General features: G+C 35.9%; 1 protein-coding gene across 32 annotated transcripts in view; it reads right to left on the bottom strand.

The window, feature by feature from the left end:
• The window catches only part of PTPRD (protein tyrosine phosphatase receptor type D), a 2,215,209-nt gene that overhangs the window by 268,176 nt on the left and 1,926,188 nt on the right, over positions 1–20,845 (bottom strand). The window lies entirely within an intron of this gene.

The raw sequence follows: 20,845 nt of genomic DNA, 5'->3' as shown, positions 1-20,845 counted from the left end.
AGAGAGACCATTTTATTTCCTTAATAGTCAGAGAAGGGTTAAAACATACAAACATACATAGAAAAAAGCCTGATGGTGCCAGGTGGGTACTGGAAATATTGGGGAGACCACTGTGCTGTACACCTGAAACTATACAAAATGATACGGAATGTAAACTCTAACTGAAAAAAAAAAAAAAAAAAAAAAAAAGGTCTGGATGAATATCCACTAACACATTTATAATGCTTATCCCAGAGTCACAAGATCAGAATAATTGTAATTTTCCTCTTTAAACTTTCCTACACTCTACAATTTTTCTACAGTGAGGAAGTATATCATGAAAAGAATAACCAGTATCTGCAAAAAGTCAAAGTACGGGCAAAATACTGTAAGATGGAAAATAGGATCAGCCAGCGTAGAGCAGTCCCTTCACCTGACCATTAGGTCACTGGCTTGAAACATGCTCCTATCAGATGATGCATTTTAACCCTGGCGATTCTTCCCCCAAATCATCCATGTACAGCCCAGCTCATTTTTCAGACTAAAATGCCTCCACAGTGAAAGGAAAAGGACCTTTTATTGGAAGAGCCATTGCAGAGAAGACCAAACGGTCTGACCTTCGCAGAGAAATGCCGCATCCCAAAGAGTTAAAGGAATTGCGTTATCAATCTATGAGCAGAGTTGGAATTATTAATCCCAGGACTAGACATTTTAAAACCTGGAGGCAAAAAATAGTTGGGTGTAGGCTTCTGTTCGTTTGAGAAAAAAAAAGAGAAAAAGGTTGGAAAACATAAAATGCACAACAACACAAAATATTTTGAATTGTGTATATTTTCTCAGCTTTGGAACTCTGTAAAAAAAACTATCACATTTAAATTTAATTTGTTAATTAGTGTTTGAATCAACTACTATGCTCTTAAACTTAACATACCAAATGTGTGGTTTTGAGAATAAATCACAATATTTTTCATGTATTTTAATATTGCTAAAATGAAAAGAGACTTGAGCCCTGGCTGGCATGGCTCAGTTGGTTGGAGCAATGTCCCATGCACCTGAAGGTCATGGGTTCTAGTCCCAGTTGGGGCACATACTTAGATTGCAGGTTTGATCCAAGATCAGAGCATGTACGGGAGGCAACCACTGGATGTATCTCTCTTACATCAGTGTTTATCTCTGTCCTCCTCACTTCCGCCCTCTCTAAAATCAATTTAAAAACATAGGAGAGAGAAAGACTTGAGATGTGTAAAAAAGAAATAGTACTACCTATTTGCATTTTCCCAAGTATTCATGTTCGATTATTACTCCAAAATAATAGGCCCGTCTTAAAACTCCATGCACAGTTCAGCTTACTTGAACTGTACTATTTTCCCACCAATTGGGGAACATGGGACCATTATGATTTCTACTAGTTTTGCCCTATTTATGGTGTTCTCCCTATTGATTGATGGTGTTGTAACACAATAATTCTTAAACTGAATGATCAAAAGCACATATTATCAGAGATGAAAAATGAAACCTTAGAAAAATCATTTATTTATTAATTGGGTCAATCAGTCAAGAAATATGTATCAAGCTCCTGTTGTGCCAAGTATTGTATCAGGTGCAGGAATCCAGCAATAAAAGACACAAAACCCAACCACTCCAAATGTGAAACAGTTAACATGTTTGCACATAGTGTTTTGAACTTTATCTATTTGTAAAGGCACAAAGACCCCTAGGCAACCCGGACCGGCACCTTCCTCTTTGTCTAAGACTCCTGGGACTTCACATCTTGTTTGTAAAAGCCTGTGATAGTGCCTCTTCTTTACAATTAAATTGAGATTTGGAACAGCAGAGGAGATGGGAGATAGGGGAGGCAGGGAAATGACTCTTACATTCAAAACAGTTGATGAGAATACATCAATTTAAAAGTTGTTAATTAAGCTACGTATGACATATGTGGCTTTCAGCTGTTATTTTTTTTTTTTTTTTTTTTTTTTTTTTTTTTAAAAGGGAAGTGTTTTTTTTTTTTTTTTTTTAATATATTTTATTGATTTGTTACAGAGAGGAAGGAAGAGGGATAGAGAGTTAGAAACATCGATGGGAGAGAAACATCGATCAGCTGCCTCCTGCACACCTCCCACTGGGGATGTGCCCGCAACCAAGGTACATGCCCTTGACCGGAATCGAACCCGGGACCCTCCAGTCCACAGGCTGACGCTCTATCCACTGAGCCAAACCGGTTAGGGCTCAGCTGTTATTTTTTAAATATATTTTATTGATTTTTTTTTTACAGAGAGGAAGGGAGAGGGATAGAGAGTTAGAAACATCGATGAGAGAGAAACATCGGTCAGCTGCCTCCTGAACACCCCCTCCTGGGGATGTGCCCGCAACCAAGGTATATGCCCTTGACTGGAATCGGGACCCTTCAGTCTGCAGGCTGACGCCCTATCCACTGAGCCAAACCGGTTAGGGCTGTTATTTTTTTTATTACACTTTGCTTATGACTCTTGCTATCTGATATAACCTTACTATGAGCCTTACCAGGAATGAGAATACCAGAGACCATCCTTTTATAAAATGATAAATTCCTTGAACTTTTTTGAGAGATAACATACAAATAAATTTGTATATATTTTTAAAGTTAAATATACAATAGGAATTGGCATGTTTTATCTGGCATATAAACAAAATAGTTCTCCCTTCAACCTCTCCTATGATATTCCCATATGTTTGGACACTACAGATAACCTTACATAGAAAAGACTGTCGATGTGCATGAACTAATTTGCATTAGTATTTTTTTCAGTGTCATCCTCATGTCCAAACTACAAAAAATATGTAATGCATGTGCATACATTATATATATATATATATATACATATATATATATATATATACACACACACACACACACACACACACACATACACACACACACACACACACACTAGTACACATCCTCATGGATGTGTATCACAGTCTTAATTACATCTCTATCTCTACGCATCTATATATGTTCATTCAACATAATTCTCTTTAGTCAACCACAATCAAATTACTTATTCTTCCTCAGACTGCTGCCACTGAAAGATAGATTCCACCAACACTACAACAAAATATAGAACCTGAAACTGCCTTAATAAGTTCTTAGCTTTAAAATAGCATGTTTAATTATAAATAGCATTCTACTCCCTGCAAGCTGATTTGTATTCCATGGAAAGTGTATTATAATCCTTACAAGAAACTAATAATGATTTTAATAAAATTGCATTGACTTTGGAGGTTTCACCACTTGTAAGTTGCTTAATTCAGTCTTAGTAAAATCATTCATTACTTCTTGCAAACATCAGCAGGGAAACTACTCAGACAATTATTAGATTAAACTAGATTTAAAGGTGGATTTTATTGTAATTGCAATAAAAATAATTGAAGGAAAAAAATCTACCTTTTCTTAGATATTATGCTGTATTTAGATTGTAGTTTAAACTCTTGGTGAGGATGGAAAGACTGGCGAATGTCCCTATAGACAGCTTTCTCCAGTTCTTTATTTCAAAACTACTTACTTTGCATCACCAGAGCTGTGTCCTCTTATGTTTGCTTCCTCACTAATTTGAGAACATTTTCCCCCATGACCTAACTAAAAAGAGGAAAGAAGCTTAGAATCCCAAAACCCATTTCCTAAATTAAATACTTCATACATTGTCAAGGAGATACTGTCAAATACAGTCACCAAATTTCAGCAAGAAATTAGATGATTAATCCCATGTAGATATACATTCAATGATAATTGTAAGTTATAAGAGAAATGGACATAAATAAAGTACAAGTCCTAACTATCCTGCCCACTGACATAATTGTTCTATCAATAAATATATATTGATTAGAAATACTTTGAGTACCTTGGAAGAAGAAAAAGATTAAACATGTTTTCCCAATGCAATTATTTCACATTTTAGTCATACTGAAATCATACTGAAACCCTTTAATGAAAAGCCTAACTGATTAGAAGGGTGACCACCGGTAAGTGTGAAGGGTGCTTTCATGATTCTCTGACTCTTTATAATAACATATGCTATGACTTTAAGAATTTTAGCACTAGAAGGTATTTTCCATTAATGTGCATCTAAGTGTCTACTAACTGTCCTGAAAATACTAAGAACATCCTAAATGAAATCTTTCACTGAGCCTGTACTCTCTTCCACATTCAACTTACAGAATATTCAGTCATTAATAAAATGCACTGACAATGTACTGTTATAAAGGAAGGAACTCAAAAACCAGTAAGATATAATAGTCTCTATTCTCAAGATTCTCTCAGGAAAGCGGGAGCAGCACAAGTAAGAAGAGGTTAAAAAAAACAAGGGAGGAAAGTACCAAGTGCCATGGTGGAACACGAGAGGAATGATTACATATTGGAAATAGCCAGGGAAGTCGTCTATGGGGCTGGGTCTTTTTCAGAAGAATGGCAGATTTTCAATGAAGAAATATTAATTAACTACATGAAAGGTAGGGTGGAGAATAAATTGCATTGTGCTAAGAAAGAGAATGGTGAAAGCACACCATGCCACTAGAGAATGAAGAGGATTTTAGTCTGAGAAGAGCATAAAGTACTTTTCATGAGATGACAGTAGCCATAGATGAGGATACAGCGGGATTCTGGTCATGCCAAGGAGTGTGAATTTTATCCTATAGGCTCTGTGGAATGATATCAAACTTGGCAATAGATGAACAGATGCCAAGAACAGAAACCAGATAAGGTCTTTTGCAAAGGTTCCAAATGCAATAATGAGTGCCGTAGTTAAGTCCACCATAGGTAGGATGACGAAGAGACTGATTTTAAGACACATTTCTGAGATAAAATTGACAGAAGCTTAGTTCTATGGAATAAGGAACAAAAGAGAAATCAAGTAAGACTATGTAAGTTTTTAGGAGTGTGGTGGTGCCATTACTATGATGGGAAATATAAGAAATGAGAGAGAAAATGAGTTCAGTTCTTAACAGTTTGGAGTGGGGGAGTAAGGAGCAAGATTTTGGTCCCTGAGGCCAGGGAAGCAAGTGATATCCTACATAAAATATGGACAGAAATAATAGTATGAGCCCCAAGGCTAGACTTTTAAGGACCAGTCAGAAGAAGAGGAGGAAGAGGTGTGGCTAGCTAAGCAACTTATTAAGAATCAATGGCAATTGGTTTCTGAATTCCCAAGTTTTTTGAAAAACAAAACTACCATCTTTTAAACCTATTATTTGAACCATTGTACATCACCTCTAGCCTATCCAAAATATGCAATTTCCCATATTCCTCAAATCAGGTGCCGCAAATCAACTCTTCTGTCAACCAGTTCAGTAGGAAAGCCTTTTAACAATGTAATATGCCTTAGCAGACATTAAAACAATGAAATTGGAAGAATTAGGGATGAAGTTTATTAAATATGACAATTTAATATTTATGTAAGCCTAAAGTGCTAAGCATAATTGGAATTAACTAGCACAGTGGTCGGCAAACTCATTAGTCAACAGAGCCAAATATCAACAGTACAATGATTGAAATTTCTTTTCAGAGCCAAATTTTTTAAACTTAAACTTCTTCTAACACCACTTCTTCAAAATAGACTAGCCCAGGCCGTGGTATTTTGTGGAAGAGCCACACTCAAGGGGCCAAAGAGCCGCATGTGGCTCGCGAGCCGCAGTTTGCCGACCACGGAACTAGCAGCTTAGGTCTAATGGGTTATGAATTTAACTTCATTATCATAATTTTGCCTCCTCTTTGAGCTCACTTGACTGGAGCAGAAAAAATAGTTGAGAGCCACTTTCAACATCACCAAAACAACTATTGACATGACTTGAAACCATTGGATCTAAGAACATGGGTCCTTTCATTTCACAAAAGGGAAGAGCTGCACTGAAGAGCACTGGAAGACACAGAAGTTACAGTCAGATAACAGGGGTTCCAATTCCAGGTCTGCTCGTTACCGTGAGACTTTGAACAAGTTATTACTCCTCTGGAGCCTCAGTCTCCTAAAAAAACAGAATGATGTCAACCATTCGAGATTACTGTGAGGATGAACTCAGAATGTACACGAGACATCTAGCAGAGTGCCTTTGTACACGACATGCAATTGATGCATGTTGGTTGCCTTTAGCCCTTGTGCCCTTACTTTTTGCTTGAACAGACACCAATTAGAGGCTTTTCTGCTCATCTCTATGAACTGTGGGGTTGACTTTATGTGAAACAACTATTATTTTTACTGCATGTTCAAATATCAATTATAACCTGATTTAAGTTAACATGGTGAGTTCCTACCACACTTGGGATACAAATATCTAGGGTTATACAATGTCAAGTCCTAACATTGCATTGTAATCACTTGCCCCAGGAGAATGTGGTTTTTTTTTATTATTTAATTCCACATACTGCTCAGAATAGGATGTAGGATCTCTAAATTGTTTTACAAGATTTCTAGACTATCATATAGAATCTACACAATTATAAAGTGAATATCTTACCATTACCTTTTTTATCTAGACAATACAAATAGCTGAACTAAATAATTCCAGCCCTAAAATGAAATTTGGAGATTCAAATTATCCAGTTCAGCTATCATCAATATATATGAAAAACTGCATAGTATAAAATTTTAGCAAAGTATTTTGTTTATGCTAGAAGAGGAATTGGGCATTCCCAATAAGGAATTTGGGGAGGAGAAGCATGATAGATTTTCTGTCATGCCTCTTAGCAAGGCACCACTGCATTGACTTTTAGGGCCATCTGGTCACCAAGATAAGTACACACTCCTCCTTAAGCCACGCATATTCTCAGTCACTTAGAATCACTCAGAGACCCTGACTTAGCCTCTGCCATATCTTTTTCCAGCTTACCTTCCCCTACGGCACAGCATTTGGTATCTGAATTAGCTGTCCGCATTATCAAATTAATCAGAAAACAGGAAAATCTCCACTGAGTTTACTGAATGGCCAGTGATCCCCATTAGATTAGTGATGGCAAATGAATGACGCAAATTGAATTTTTAAAAATGTTTAAGAATAAAAAAGGAAAGAAGAGAAATACTCTTTGATTATTGTAATTCTGGAGGCATTAATGGGCATTATTCTTCAGATTGGGCCACATGTCCTTTATCTCTACATTGGGGAAGAATAAGTGGCCCAAAGGTAAAGATTCAGCACAAGTCATCATGTCTGAGCCATTTTACATGTTAGTGAAATTCTGACGTGACTTCTCAATGAAGGAATCAGAAGAACAGGAGGATTCTCCATGTTTTTACACATGGCATCCCTAAACTCAGACAGCCAAGGACATCTATGGACAAAGACCAAAGTAATCATCAAAACAACATCAAAACTTTTATGACATCTTCTCTCATCTTAAAGGTGAATGAGAATTTTGCATTCATCTCCTTAATAAATCCACTTTAATTTTAATATTAACACAATGCTCCCCCCTCCAAACCTCTGAGTAAAGTTGATGTTCTAGAAAGATGAGCCATGTGAACTGTATAACTTCACATATGCTTGGCTGAGTGGACTGCATGGTTGGTAGAGTGGACTGCATGGTTGGTAGGTCACTTAAAACAAAGGTCACCAGCATAGCGCAGGAGAAGGGTATAAACTCTGAAGTCTGGGTTTCTTCAAGGTCAGGCTCTGCTCCATACTTTGTGGTATAGGGCATTTCATCTCACCTTAATTTATGCATTTGTAAATTGTGGATAATATGGCCCATCGGGGAGGACTTTCATGGGAATAAACTAGCTAATATGTAACAAGCCCATTGCATAATATCCAAAAAAAGGTAGATTTTCAATGCATGCAGAGATGCTGATGTCTTACAGAACATGAGCAATGCAGCTTCCCTCACAAAACAAGGCACATAAAGAGTAACATTAGTCCTGATGGGTTTGGCTCTGTGGATGGAGCATCAGCCTGTGGACTGAAGGGTTCCAGATTCAATTCCAGTCAAGGGCATATACCTTGGCTGTAGGCACATCCCCAGTAGGGAGTGTGTAGGGGGCAGCTGATCAATGTTTCTAACTCTCTATCCCTCTCCCTTCCTCTCTATAAAAAAATCAATAAAATATATATATATATATTTTTAAAAAGAGTAACATTAAATAGAAACATCAAATCAACAAATAATCCCACATTGATCATCACTAATTAACTCTATTTTATTTTATTAAGAATTGTTTAAGGTTGAGAGTACTAAATTATCCTACAATAAATCGTTTACCAATAATTCATGGAAATAGAAGGATCCTTGAATTTCTTATTTTTCTCTTAACCACTTGATGTTTTCCCTCTTTTTAACCATACCTATTTATTCCTAACACAAATAATATAGGAAAACATTACAAAATAGTTTCATATCAAAAATTCACATACAAATGTAGAAAAAGACAAGCTTGGTTTCATATTAAGCTCTGATTATGAGCTGAGCTAACAAAGCTCACTGTAACTCAAGTTCCTCATTAGTGAAAGTGGAGAACAAAATTCTGTGCATACCCCTCAGGACTTGTATTGAGATTAAATGGACTAATATGTAGAATAAAGTGGCTTGTAAGTATAAGAACGATAAGCATTTTGGCATAGTAGAGCCATTTTAGTAAGCCCATTTTTGTGTGTTTTGTTTTCTTAATCCTCACCCAAGGATATTTTCCACTATTTTTTTTTTTGAGAGAGTGGAAGGAAGGGGGAGAGACACAGAGAGCGATACATCCACATGAGAGAGACACATCACTTGGTTGCCTCCTCCACAGAGTCCCAACCAAGGCCAGGGACTGAGCCTGCAATCCAGTACATGCCCTTGATTAGAATCAAACTCAGGATCCAATCCACTGAGTCAAACCTGCTAGGGCTGTAAGCCTATTTTTACTTATTATTATTATTAGTTGTATGACTATTGGACTTTTTTTTTTAATTAAAGTAGTCAATTTTATTTCCCTTAAACCGCAAAATAGAGTTTTTGGTTGCAGAAACATCACTAGTTACAGTCTTGCCAAGAGGTCCTGGAGGGGGAGGGGGAAGTTAGTCAGTGGCCAGAACTCCTGAGGGGTCTCTAAATTGCTAACACCCAGGTTAAAAGACTTGGAGCAAGGGTGGTGTTATTGGACTTTTTAAACCTCAATTCCCATCCATTAAGCAGAGGTAATACTTCATAGGATTGCTGTGAAAAGCAAAAGATATATTTTTGTAAAGCACTTGATATACTTTTTGGTACATAGTGAGTGCTCAATAAATGGTGGCTATTATTGTCAATGTCAGTCTTTAAAATAAGTAAACCTGATAAGAGTGAAAGGTTCCGAGTTTTTGGTTAACATCATTTTGACACTGAGCATGGATTCTAGGATGGGATCCTGACACCCAATCTAGTGTCTTGTCCTCACCAGATGGTCTCCTACAGATGTCAGGACCCAAGCTAAAGACAAGGGCTGATGGTCCTTTCCCCTTTTCACTTGTGTTGGGCAAAATTATAATGTAATCATTCTATATGCACAGTAAACTAGCACTGAGTGTTATGTAAGTGGCTCTGTATGTTAAGCTTCACAGAAAGGCATTTAAAATATTTACTCATAAATATTCAGTTTAATAGCACTGTGGCAATTCACTGCTTTGGCACACGAGAGCAGCTTCATTCATTATTTTTAACCATATGGACATGATTCCATTCAGTCTAGTTCTACTGTGTTATTTTATTTAGTTTTTAAAAGAGCTTTAATTTCCTGATATTTAAAAAAATTTTTCCAAATAACTATTTCATTAAACTATAAAACAGGAAGTGAAAAAGTAAAAACAAGCCCCAGAAAATTAACTCTATAAGCCAACTGCTGCCATCCTGGAAGCAAATTTTTCTAAGGTTAGGTAATTACATTAAAATTTTCCACATTAACATACATGATTGTTTTATATTTTAAAGTTGAAATATGACTCTCTCAATCTAACTTCATGATTTATTCTTTGTTAGATACTCCGTTCAAATGTCTGATGAAACAAGTAAGACATATGAAATATGACATTTCATAAAATAAGTAAAATCAATCTAATTCTTAATTTTTTAACAACTAAAAACCCCTTTCTTTATGAAAATACAACCCCTATAGAGTGAAGGGGGAAAAGCTGAGTTTTCTATTCAAAGGCAACAAACACAAAGCTAAATTAGCTTAACTCTGTCCAAGCAACTGAGAATATTTTTTTAAATTATCACACGTATTGGCAGGATCGCCACTTTTTTTATATATAAAGAAATCAGTAGGAGGTGAAGATGTGTAGATTACTGGAACACAGAAGAGGGCAAGGTTGGAAAGAAAGAGCAGAAACAGCAGTATGCTATAACTTTCAAAAAACTAGTTTTAATATTGTTAACTAGTCCTTTTTGTATTTAAATACCTTATAAAACAGATTTCCTTTATATAATTCACCCAGTAAAAATATTTATATTTCATGTTCTATTGTTTTAGTTTTGTATGTTCTACCACATAAACTCAAAGAACATTGATGACTATACATTTTTTTAAATGCCAAGGTTAAGTATATGAATTAGAGTCTACAAGCAAAGGATACATCTGGTAGAAATACCAGGGATAGGTGAGGGGCGTGAGATAGCCTGTGGATGGAGCATCTGAAAAGCTACCACAGTAGGAAAATGAAAACTCTGCTTAATTCAGGTGTTCGTAGCAAAATGGAAAGACATGAAAAAAATACTCGGGTCACTGTGTAAGTTATAATGTAAGAACACATAGGTAAGAAATGCATAAATCAAGGGAAATCCAAAGGCTTCCAAGCCTAAAATAAGAACCTTTCACTGGAAGAGCCATTGCAGAGAAGACCAAACTGGCTGACCTTCGCAGAGAAATGCCGCATTCCAAGGAGTTAAAGGGGAATTGCGTTATCAATCTATGAGCAGAGTTGGAATTATTAATCCCAGGTCTAGACATTTTTAAACCTGGAGGCAAAGATAGCAAAAAATAGGTGGGTGTAGGCTTCTGTTCCTTTGAGGGAAAAAGAGAAAAAGGTTGGAAAACATAAGATAAGAACACAGACCTGGAGGGCAGCTGACTAAGGTGCAAGAGAAGGAAAACTCTGGGCACAGCGAGGCTGCTGGTACTATTCTCACCCTTTCTCTAGAAGGAAACGGGTGCCCTTTGCTTCTGCTTTCCTGCATGTGGCAGATCACAGTGAGACAGAGGAAGGGAGGTTGTTTTCCCTGTGAGCTCTCTCACCATGACAATAAAGGGCAGGTTCACACATTCAGGTCATCAGGCCAGGAATTTCACCTTTGAAGGAAAAGGTTAAGTTCTGTGCCCACAATAGAAGCCACTAACCAGCTTTGGGCAGGTTACCCCGGACAATGGCTAACCCTGGCAAGCCTGCCTCAGCAGGACGCATGAAAGTCTACAAGAATCAGTGCAACAGTCACTGCTGTTGGAGAAAAGCACCGTCATTAGGTCCTTGTGCTATCGTTCTTCCTACAGGTACCCACCTGGGATAATGAGGAAATCACCGAGAGGTATGGAGCCCGCCTGTGCCAATTGCCTGTCTTCCCCATGGCTGGGTCACAAGTGAATAAATACTAAGATATGTGTTTCTGTAAGGAAATCACAGCCTGGTACAATTATGCTGATAGTGGCATGATTTTCTGAAAGCCTTATCTTCACTGTGTCACTATCTGAGGTGCTGCTGGATGGGACAACCGCCCCATTCATTCAGGTCAACTCGACAGGTTACAGTAGGCCTGAATCCCAAATCAAGTATGTATTTTCCTGCCTTTACTATAACATTGTCTGAACTGAATCCTGCAGCCTTGATACTGTTCAAACCATGGCATTTAAACTCTGTACCAATTTATTTATAAAATTGTAAAGGCTTAGCATTTGCTTTATCAGACCTTCCAGTTTCTCAAGTACCGGTGTGAGTTTCTATGTCCATTACCCTGTGTTGTTTTTGTAGGAGCCACTGTTGTAAGGGACAGCAGCTCTCTCCAAGTGGGCACTGGTGCTTTAAGAAGTCGCATTTCATGACTGTTTCTTCCATGCTTAAAGTGTCTGTTGCAATAGGACTTATTATAGAAGTCAATTTTAGTTGCATGTGTGTGTCTTTCCTCCTTCTCGGCTACGAGTGTCTATAAAAATAACTCCTGAAAATTACTAAAAAAGACAAAAAAACGTGAAGTTCTGGTTAAAAGTTATATCAGGCAACGAGTCTAAAGTGAATCTTGGGTACATGTGAAAAATATTCATTAAAATAACTTTTCAAGAATATATTAATTAATAAATAAGTAATTCATGCGATGAGGTAGTATTTTCAAAAGATTATAGTTCAGATTACTTCTGGTGTTATTAGTCGTTGAAGAGCAGTTTTCATTGTGTAAATCTATATGTACAACCTACCAGACTGATACTAGTTTAAATGAAACTAAATCTACTTTTAGGTGACAATCCTACAGCAACCCTCCCCTGTGCATTCAAAAGGTACCTCTTAAGAGTGTTTATAATAGAATGGTGAAGGCCTGGGAGGGGCGGGTGTGGAGTGAAAGGGGCCAATGGGAAAAAACACACAAAGGGGATATCTGTAATACTTTAAACAATAAAGATAAGTTTTTTAAAAAGAATGTTTGTATTGTGCTCTGTTTTAGGATTGTATGAAACAGTCCTTAACAATGGAATAAATTATGCATTGCATATGAATCATGTCACAACAAAGCAGTTATTTGAAAAGGGGAAAAATTATAATGCAAACAATGTAGCCTCACAGTAGTAGATCTATATGTCCTGACATGGAAAACACAGACAAGATATCGTTCAATTAATATAAAGACAAACTGTATAATATCCAACGCATATAAAATAATCCCACTGTTTAAAGCAAAACAGCATAAAACCAAAACCCATGTGTATGTGTTCCATAGCTATTAAACTGCAGTATATGTCTCTTTTTTCCCCCATTGACCTCCCCCCACCCTCCCCTTCCCCACAGTACTATTTTTAATACTTCAAACAATTAAAAAAATGTAAAAAAATAAAATAAAATAAAATAAAAGTAAAAAATAAATAAATAAAAAAATAACTTTACATAATAACTCACTAAAAATAAATAAATAAATAAATAAATAAATAAATAAATAAATAAACTGCAGTATAACTGAAAAAGATCCAGAAAGATCTACAGCAAACTGCCACCACTGGGGAATGAGTTTTGAAGAACATCTTTCATTGTTTTAGTTCTATAAGGTTTTATACCCTTTCAAAGAGAATGCATTTATGGATCAATCATGTATGCTTCATAACTGAAAGGAACAAATTAAAATGTAAAGAAATGTCACATAATTTTCTATGAAAGACTATGAGCATGGTTTAACAATTACCTCAAACATGCTTACTAAAAATTACAATAAATGACTAAATCATGAACTAGTCTATGATTAGGGATAATGTTGCTAAGACTTACTACAGAGTATTAGATGTTGATATTGGATATTAAAATTTACAACATGTAAGGTTTATTCTCACATCAGTAGCTAAGATTTCAAATGTTTACATTTACTATTCTGTCAATAGTAGAACCCTAAGATTTCTTCCATTAGTAAAGAGCTTATATTTTACTTATACCTTGTGATTGTAAGGGGTGTTGTAGTCTATTGCATCCTACATGTAATAGGTATTCAACACACATGGCTTTGGAAGAGAAGGAATAACAAAAGTAAAAATTATGTACACATTACAACAAAGTTGCAAAGCAAATGTTTTAAAAGGATAATTTGCATTTTTTCATCTCAGTCAGTGGTCTCATCTATTTCTGGAAGGAGAGGAGAGAAGGAAGAGAGAAGTGTTGGTCCTATCCCTAATACTAATTCTCAGCGTGTAAATATTACAATACACTGATATGCCTTCATGCGAGGGAACAGAACACTTCAACCATCCTAAGAAATGCTGTAGTTCACAGTTTATTCCTCCATTGACTCTTTTTTTTATTAACAAATAAATGCAAATGGAAATGTCATATTAATGTATCATAGCATCACAGAATCTCGAACATCAGTATGCCAAATTTATAGTTTTTTTTTCTCTAATTCTCACCTGAGGACATGTTTAGTTTTTTATTGATTTGAGAAGGGGGGAGAGGGCGGGGAGGAGAGAGAGAAATATCAATGTGTGAGAGAAATATCTATCAGTTGCCTCCTGCACACCCCCAACTGGAGACTGTATCTGGGACTTGGGCATGTGCCCTGATCTGGAATTGAACCCACCACCCTCACCCTCCAAACAACTGAACCACACTGGCCAGCACATTATGCCACTTTTTTTTTACACAAACCTTGAAATCTCTGCTTCTCCAGCACCCCAGAAAATTGCCTGGGTCATTTTCAGGAAGGTGAGATCATTCCTGAGAATTCTTCAGACCAATCCAAAAATCTGCCACTCTCTAATCCTCATCGGGCTGTCCCAGCTAAGACATAATGATTCTAATCCCTCTTTACATGACAGTCCACAGAGGCAACCACCAGCTTCATAACCGGTTTAGTTATTTTTCTTAAGCCCCTGAGGGACCAAAACAATTATGTTTCCATATTCTCAGCCCAACTGTCTTTTCTGCAAGAAAGTTCTTAAATGAATAAATTTAGTCTGTCTTCTCAGAAACAGTTCCTATTCAAAGAAGAATATAGTTATTCTTGCATAATTTTTTCTCTAAAACATAGTAAAATTGAAGCTCTTCATAGTTTGGTAAATTTGGAATTCAATTAGCTAGAATATGAGTATCTGTTGTTTAGCTTTTTTTTGATACTGCATTATTAGCTGCAATATACTTCCCTTTAGACATAAAGTTGACATGATTAATCCACTATTAGTAAGTGCAACTTAAGTTAGATTTCCAGAAGTAGCAATGGCATTATATTGAAATAGCCACAACTTTTGTCCTGCCTTGCATCCACTATTAATCTGTGCGGTGTCTTATCACACTGAATGTAGGCAGGAAGTCTCTATGGACAAAATTATACCCAGTCATAAGATATAATTCCTTAGTCTCATATCACAACTGCATGAACTGGTCGCTCTATTTGACCTAAGCTGGGAATATGTATTGGGTGACACATTTTTTTGTTGCTCTGTGAAATGACCATGAAAGTGCCATGAGAATTTATTTGGAGCTACAAAAATTTTATCACATACATGAATTCATCAATATGAAATCCATCAATAAAGAGGATCAAGTCTAATAGAGAAGATAATCACTTAATACATTTTTTAGTAGCAAGTCAACTCCATTTCTTGTTTTTGTAGTCCCTACAATGTAAAATTCTACAGCTTTCTCATATCCTTACAAAGACAACTGCTGCAAAGAGTTCACGCAAGAAAAAAAGAGAGTGTCAAGTCTCCTTCCATCACCATTTTTCCCATTTACCCTCTTCTTACTCCCCCACCCCCTTTTCCTCTGGTAATCGCTATACTATTGTCTGTGTCTATGAGTTTTTACTTTTTCAGGTGTGTGTGTGTGTGTGTGTGTGTGTGTGTTTTGTTTAATCCCTTAACCTTTTTCACCCAAGCCCCAAACCACTCCCTTCTGACAGCTGTCAGTCTATTCTCTGTATAAGTCAGTTTCTATTTTGTTAGTTTATTTTGTTCATTAGATTCTACATATAAGAGATCATATGGTACTTGTTGGGTGATGAACACACAATGTAATATACAGATGTTGTATTATAGAATTGCACACTTGAAACCTAAATAATCTTATTCATTGATGTCACCCCAATAAATTCAATAAAACACTTTTCTAAAAAAGAGGAGGGACAAGTGTCCAGGAATCTTTGCATCACGCGCATCTAGGATGTCACTACATGCATTGAATCACTCACAGGGACAAGTATTCTTCTGCCTGTCTGTTGGCCAAAGTGCAAAACAGAGCTACACAATATTCAATTCTGAGAAGTACTCGTACTTCACAAGAATCCACACAGGACAGGCAACTCCCCTCCAAAAAAAAAAAAAAAAAAACCTCTTACTTTCCCACTTTCTGAACTAAACCAGCTTGAGCCACTTTATAGGAAAGGAATATCCATTCTTGGGATATCTTTGGTCCTCCTTTTGTTTGGCCTGCTAATTCTTTCTCCGTTTGGGGGAAGAGAAAGACTTTTTCTTTAGCTGCCTCTTTCATTGCCAGTCGGCTTTGATAATGTTCTGGAGAATGACATTTTAGACCACTCTAACTCAGCTTAGCCACTGAAGCTGAGCACAGCTGAAGAAAGCACTCAATTAGTAACTCCAACTTCAAAGGCTATATTATTCTCTCCTCAATACACACGTGTAACTCCCATTAGCATTAATGGGAGCTGTGGGAGCTCACAGCTCAGAGAATATACCTCCAAGTCTGTTTGCTTGATGAGCATGCAATTAAACCTTATGGCCCAAATTTTTCTAGGAGGGCAAAGTAAGTACACTGAGTACTCATGCAAAATCAAGTGTGCTCACTTTGGGAAAGCAGCTCTCACTGCTATTTAAACATGGAGAAAGCTATCCAAATGAGGCCTATTTTCATTTCATTGATCCTCCTAGATGTAGACAATGGCCTTTCATGGTGTTCTGGGAAAAGTGTCACTCTTCTGTTTTAAAAGCTCAGTTATATGTTTTTATAAGCATTAGTCCACAGCACTTAAAGAACTAGCCTCAGGGGTAACGATGTCTAATTAAACTGAGACCACCTTAAGTGAATTTCCAATACACAAAATCCACGGCATCTACATACACTCAGTGGCTTTTCCTGTCTTCTATGCAATAGCTGTATTCTAACTTAAAGTTAGAAAAAAAACAACAGCTGGCATTTAAAAAAAAATCTATTTGAGAGGAAAATGCTCTCCTCAAATAATACATTTGTTCTTTTGGGAAATGATTTTTGTTCATCAACCTCATTCTAGAGATTATCCAATAATTTTCAACATGGAATCAATACATGATAGAGTCTCAAAATATCAATATATGTTAGCTAGTCTGTGCCACAGTCATGATCAATCCTCTACAGAGAAAATAACCTTGACTGATTCTGTACCATTTAAAACAATTAATTTTCTGTTGTTCCCACAACTTTCACAAACTTTAAAGAAAAAGTTATGAAGAATAATCTTGATGTTTTAAAAAGAAGATTTAATCAAGCAAGCGCAAAGATAATGATCTAATATCAATGCATCATATAATTCTCTCTGCCATCCAACATCACATTTGGACTTTCTAATTATGTGAGAAATGAAGGTTATCTGAAGTACTGGACCATAAATACAAATCAATCGAATTGCAATGGGCCAATGAACTTGTCAAAAAGTCAATAGTGTCCTCCCCACCAAGCTTATAGGAGTGCTGAGATGTCAGGAGACTTTTCAAATTTTAACCTGTCAGGTGAGCTAGTCCACTTCTAAAATTTCATCAAATATGTGGTCTTCATAACATCAGTATTGTACTTAATATTTAACACCTTGCTTCATAAGTTTGATAGTAACCATCTCTTCATGGACTTTTAAAGCTGGCTGTTAAAGAATGTGGAACATCTCAAAACTGAACACAGTGGGCCTTACTTCAGATTCTGCGAAAGACTGAATAAAGAATGACAAACATAGATAAATACTAAACCATGGCCTATGGTTAATGAATGCTGAATAATGAGTAAATAGTGATGGCAAATGTGAAGAGGAACTCACCATTTCTTACCATAAAAGATTGTGGATTGTTTCTATCATACTCACACTGATTTGTAAAATTGATAACTACTCTAATAGAAGTACCCTAGCTTTCAAGGTATATCTTCTACACAGAGCCAAGTTGAAAGATAACAACTGTTGACACTATTATAGAGAGTCTAGGCAGTTTCTTTTGTCTCTGAATGACTCTGGTTAAGCACACTTATAATTTAGGTGTACTGCTAATATTGCTAGAGTGATTAGTTCTCCTGAGACAACCTCTCCCAGCAAATCTGAAACTCACCCAGAACTTCAGCTGGTACAGACACAGCTCCTTCCTCATTTAGAAATGAAATCTAACTTGGGACTTTCAGGATATAAAATCACATTTATTCAAACATCCACATTAGCACTACCATACACTACTTTCCAAAACTTTTAATCTAAAATATTAGTTTTAAAAAATCCTTTTTCTAATTGGTTCCTCTTTATAAAAGAAATACATATATTTCCACGTGAAAATTCATTAAATATATGTGAGAAGTGAAATATAAAGTAAATTGATGGCTACTAATGACAATTTCCCGAAATATTTGTGGAAAGAAGACAGAGATGGAAGAAGAGGAAGAGTAGAAGGAAGACGTCTGCCCAGAGTCTCTGACAGAGACTATGGTATGGAGCACCCATCTATGATCTAAGAGGATGCTGAAATTTGTGTATTTATCAGTAGAAGGAACTGCAATATCATTTTGGGTACATGTCTGATGACTGCTTATCGAGTGGATATGCAACACCTAATATAAAGGTCATTTATGTCTATTCCTAACTTCCAGGCTACTGTACACCTTGGACATGTCACTTAAGCAATACCAACTTGTAAAATTGACTCACATGTTATTTCAACAAATATTTTAATGCCTGCTCCATAGCACCCTTGTGAAGTCAAACCTAAACCTTTCCCTCATGGGATAAGCAATATTTAAAAGAACAACAACAACAAAAACCAACAACAACAAAACTAATTCTTTTGTTTTTTAATCTTATCCTTTTAAATTATAAAAATCCAAACCATTTAAATTAAAAACAGAGTCCTTGAAACATTGAAATAATTAAATTCTAAATGAATAAACTTTCATAAAATAGGCATTTCTATATGTATAATCTATATGTATGCATAAAAGGATGAATTAATTTCTTCACTGGCTATTTTACAAAATTCATCATTAAAAGGTACATCTGATAGGGCAATTTCAGCTCAGAACATACTCAATAAAAAAATAACTAATTAAAGCACTAAAGATGTACCTTCTCTGTGTCTTCCTGATTTTTTTTTTAAATACTAACTTTGAAACTGATAGGCTGTCCCACTTAAAGCCCTAGTTTTTAAATTGCCATTACTTTTTACACCCAATTAAGTTGTCAGTGTAATGAAGAATTGTCCAACTGAGTAGAACTGTGAGGATCTTCTCACTGCTGATTTCTGAAGTCTTAATTTGCAGATGCTTTAGCCTAAAATAAGAATTTTAAGTCACCACCTCAACAATAAGTCCTGTAATGTTTCCACCAACTTCAATTTAAGACAGTCAATGAAAAAAAGTTGCTTCAAAAGTGGCCCTATTTTCCTATAAAAATATGATATCTGTGCTCTGAAAAAGAGATTGCCATGCCCCTGGTTCTTTGAAGGAGTTGTTTTTTTGTTTGTTTGTTTTTAATAAAGACCACATATATGACGGGCTTAGTACTTTCCAAGTAGCTCAGCAATTCTCGTAACTCATAATATTCAAAAAGAACAAACAAAACTGACACTGAACTGTTCATTTTCATAAAAATGTTTTATGAGAAAACATGAATGGTGACCAATGCTTCCTTGAATAATTCTTAATGAAGGAGAACTACTTTCTTGTTAGATTATCAGACTGTTGTCAGCGAGGGATTTTAGTTATCTCCATCTACCAGAGAAAGTTATGAGCTAACAGATACTAACACAACTCATTTCCAACATGTCCAAAATTACCAGAATTGACCTATTAACCTCCTGTGGTTGCTCCAGATAAACATTTTGGATGCACTTTTTTAATCGGTATTTTGGGGATCACTAAGTTTTCCTTAAAGTGGGCAGTAAGTCAGCCGTAATACTCAATGTCAGTTTATAACAGGCTTGGTAATACCTGGAAAATTATAACTACCATAAGATATAAAGATATGCATAAAATTCGAGAGTAATTGAAAGGCTCTTTGGAGTACAGGGAGATAACCCTAGTTGTTAGACCTTAGGAAGTCAATCTATGATGTTTCTCTGTCATCAATGTTTCTACCTCTCCTTTCCTCTCTCTCTAAAAAATAATGAAAACACATATTTATTTTTTAAAAAGAACATCAATTTTGCCTAAGAAAGTCTTCTGAGGGACAAGATCTTTTAAGGTATTTTACTAGTATACTTTAAAATCATTTCATTTATAGGGTCGCTATGTCATCATGGGCAAAAAGTCATAAAAAACAGTGAATGCATTAATAAAAACTCCTTTTACTGTTAGTTGGGAGAGGAATAAATGGAAATATTAACTTAAAGGTTAAGTTTTTTCAACTACATCATGTTTTCTTAAAATACAAGCAAAGCATACCCAAAATCTTCTTGTGAGTGAAATACAATTTTCTTTCAGAACATTTATTCTCATCAGGAAAAAAACAGTGAGGATAATATGTCAAATCTTACATTTCAACAAACCTTACTATCACATTGATGGAAGGCTCGAGACACTAGTTCTCACGCAAGTACTAACTTAGGAAGGTGTAAGCTGAATACTTCAAGTTCACTGCTAAAAATAGACTTCATTATCCCCATACATTACATATATAACTGCCTTGTCACTTTAACCAAAATTATGATTTCTTGTCAAACAGAGATTGTAGCTTCATTGAAGATAGGTGGTGGTAATGTTTTTTCCATCTTTGTCTTCCCAATGCTTAGTACAATCCCTGGCATAGAGAGAACTATATTACCAAATAAATAAATTCATGAATTAACATGAATTGCTTTTCCTGTACTGTGTGCTTAAGCTAGATGTGGAAACAACATCTGCTGTTAATTCTGATTTTTAAAAATAAAATTTTAAATGAAGTACTTCTGGAAGAAAACATTATTTAGAAAATTATTTATTCAATTTGACATTTGTTCAGTCATTTACTGAAAATTTATAACATGTCAAATGCTGCCCT

Source organism: Plecotus auritus (assembly GCF_963455305.1).
Source record: "Plecotus auritus genome assembly, chromosome: 5".
Classification (NCBI taxonomy): Eukaryota; Metazoa; Chordata; class Mammalia; order Chiroptera; family Vespertilionidae; genus Plecotus; species Plecotus auritus.
The sequence above is the reverse complement of the archived record's forward strand: the minus strand, read 5'-3'. Positions and strand labels throughout refer to the sequence as shown.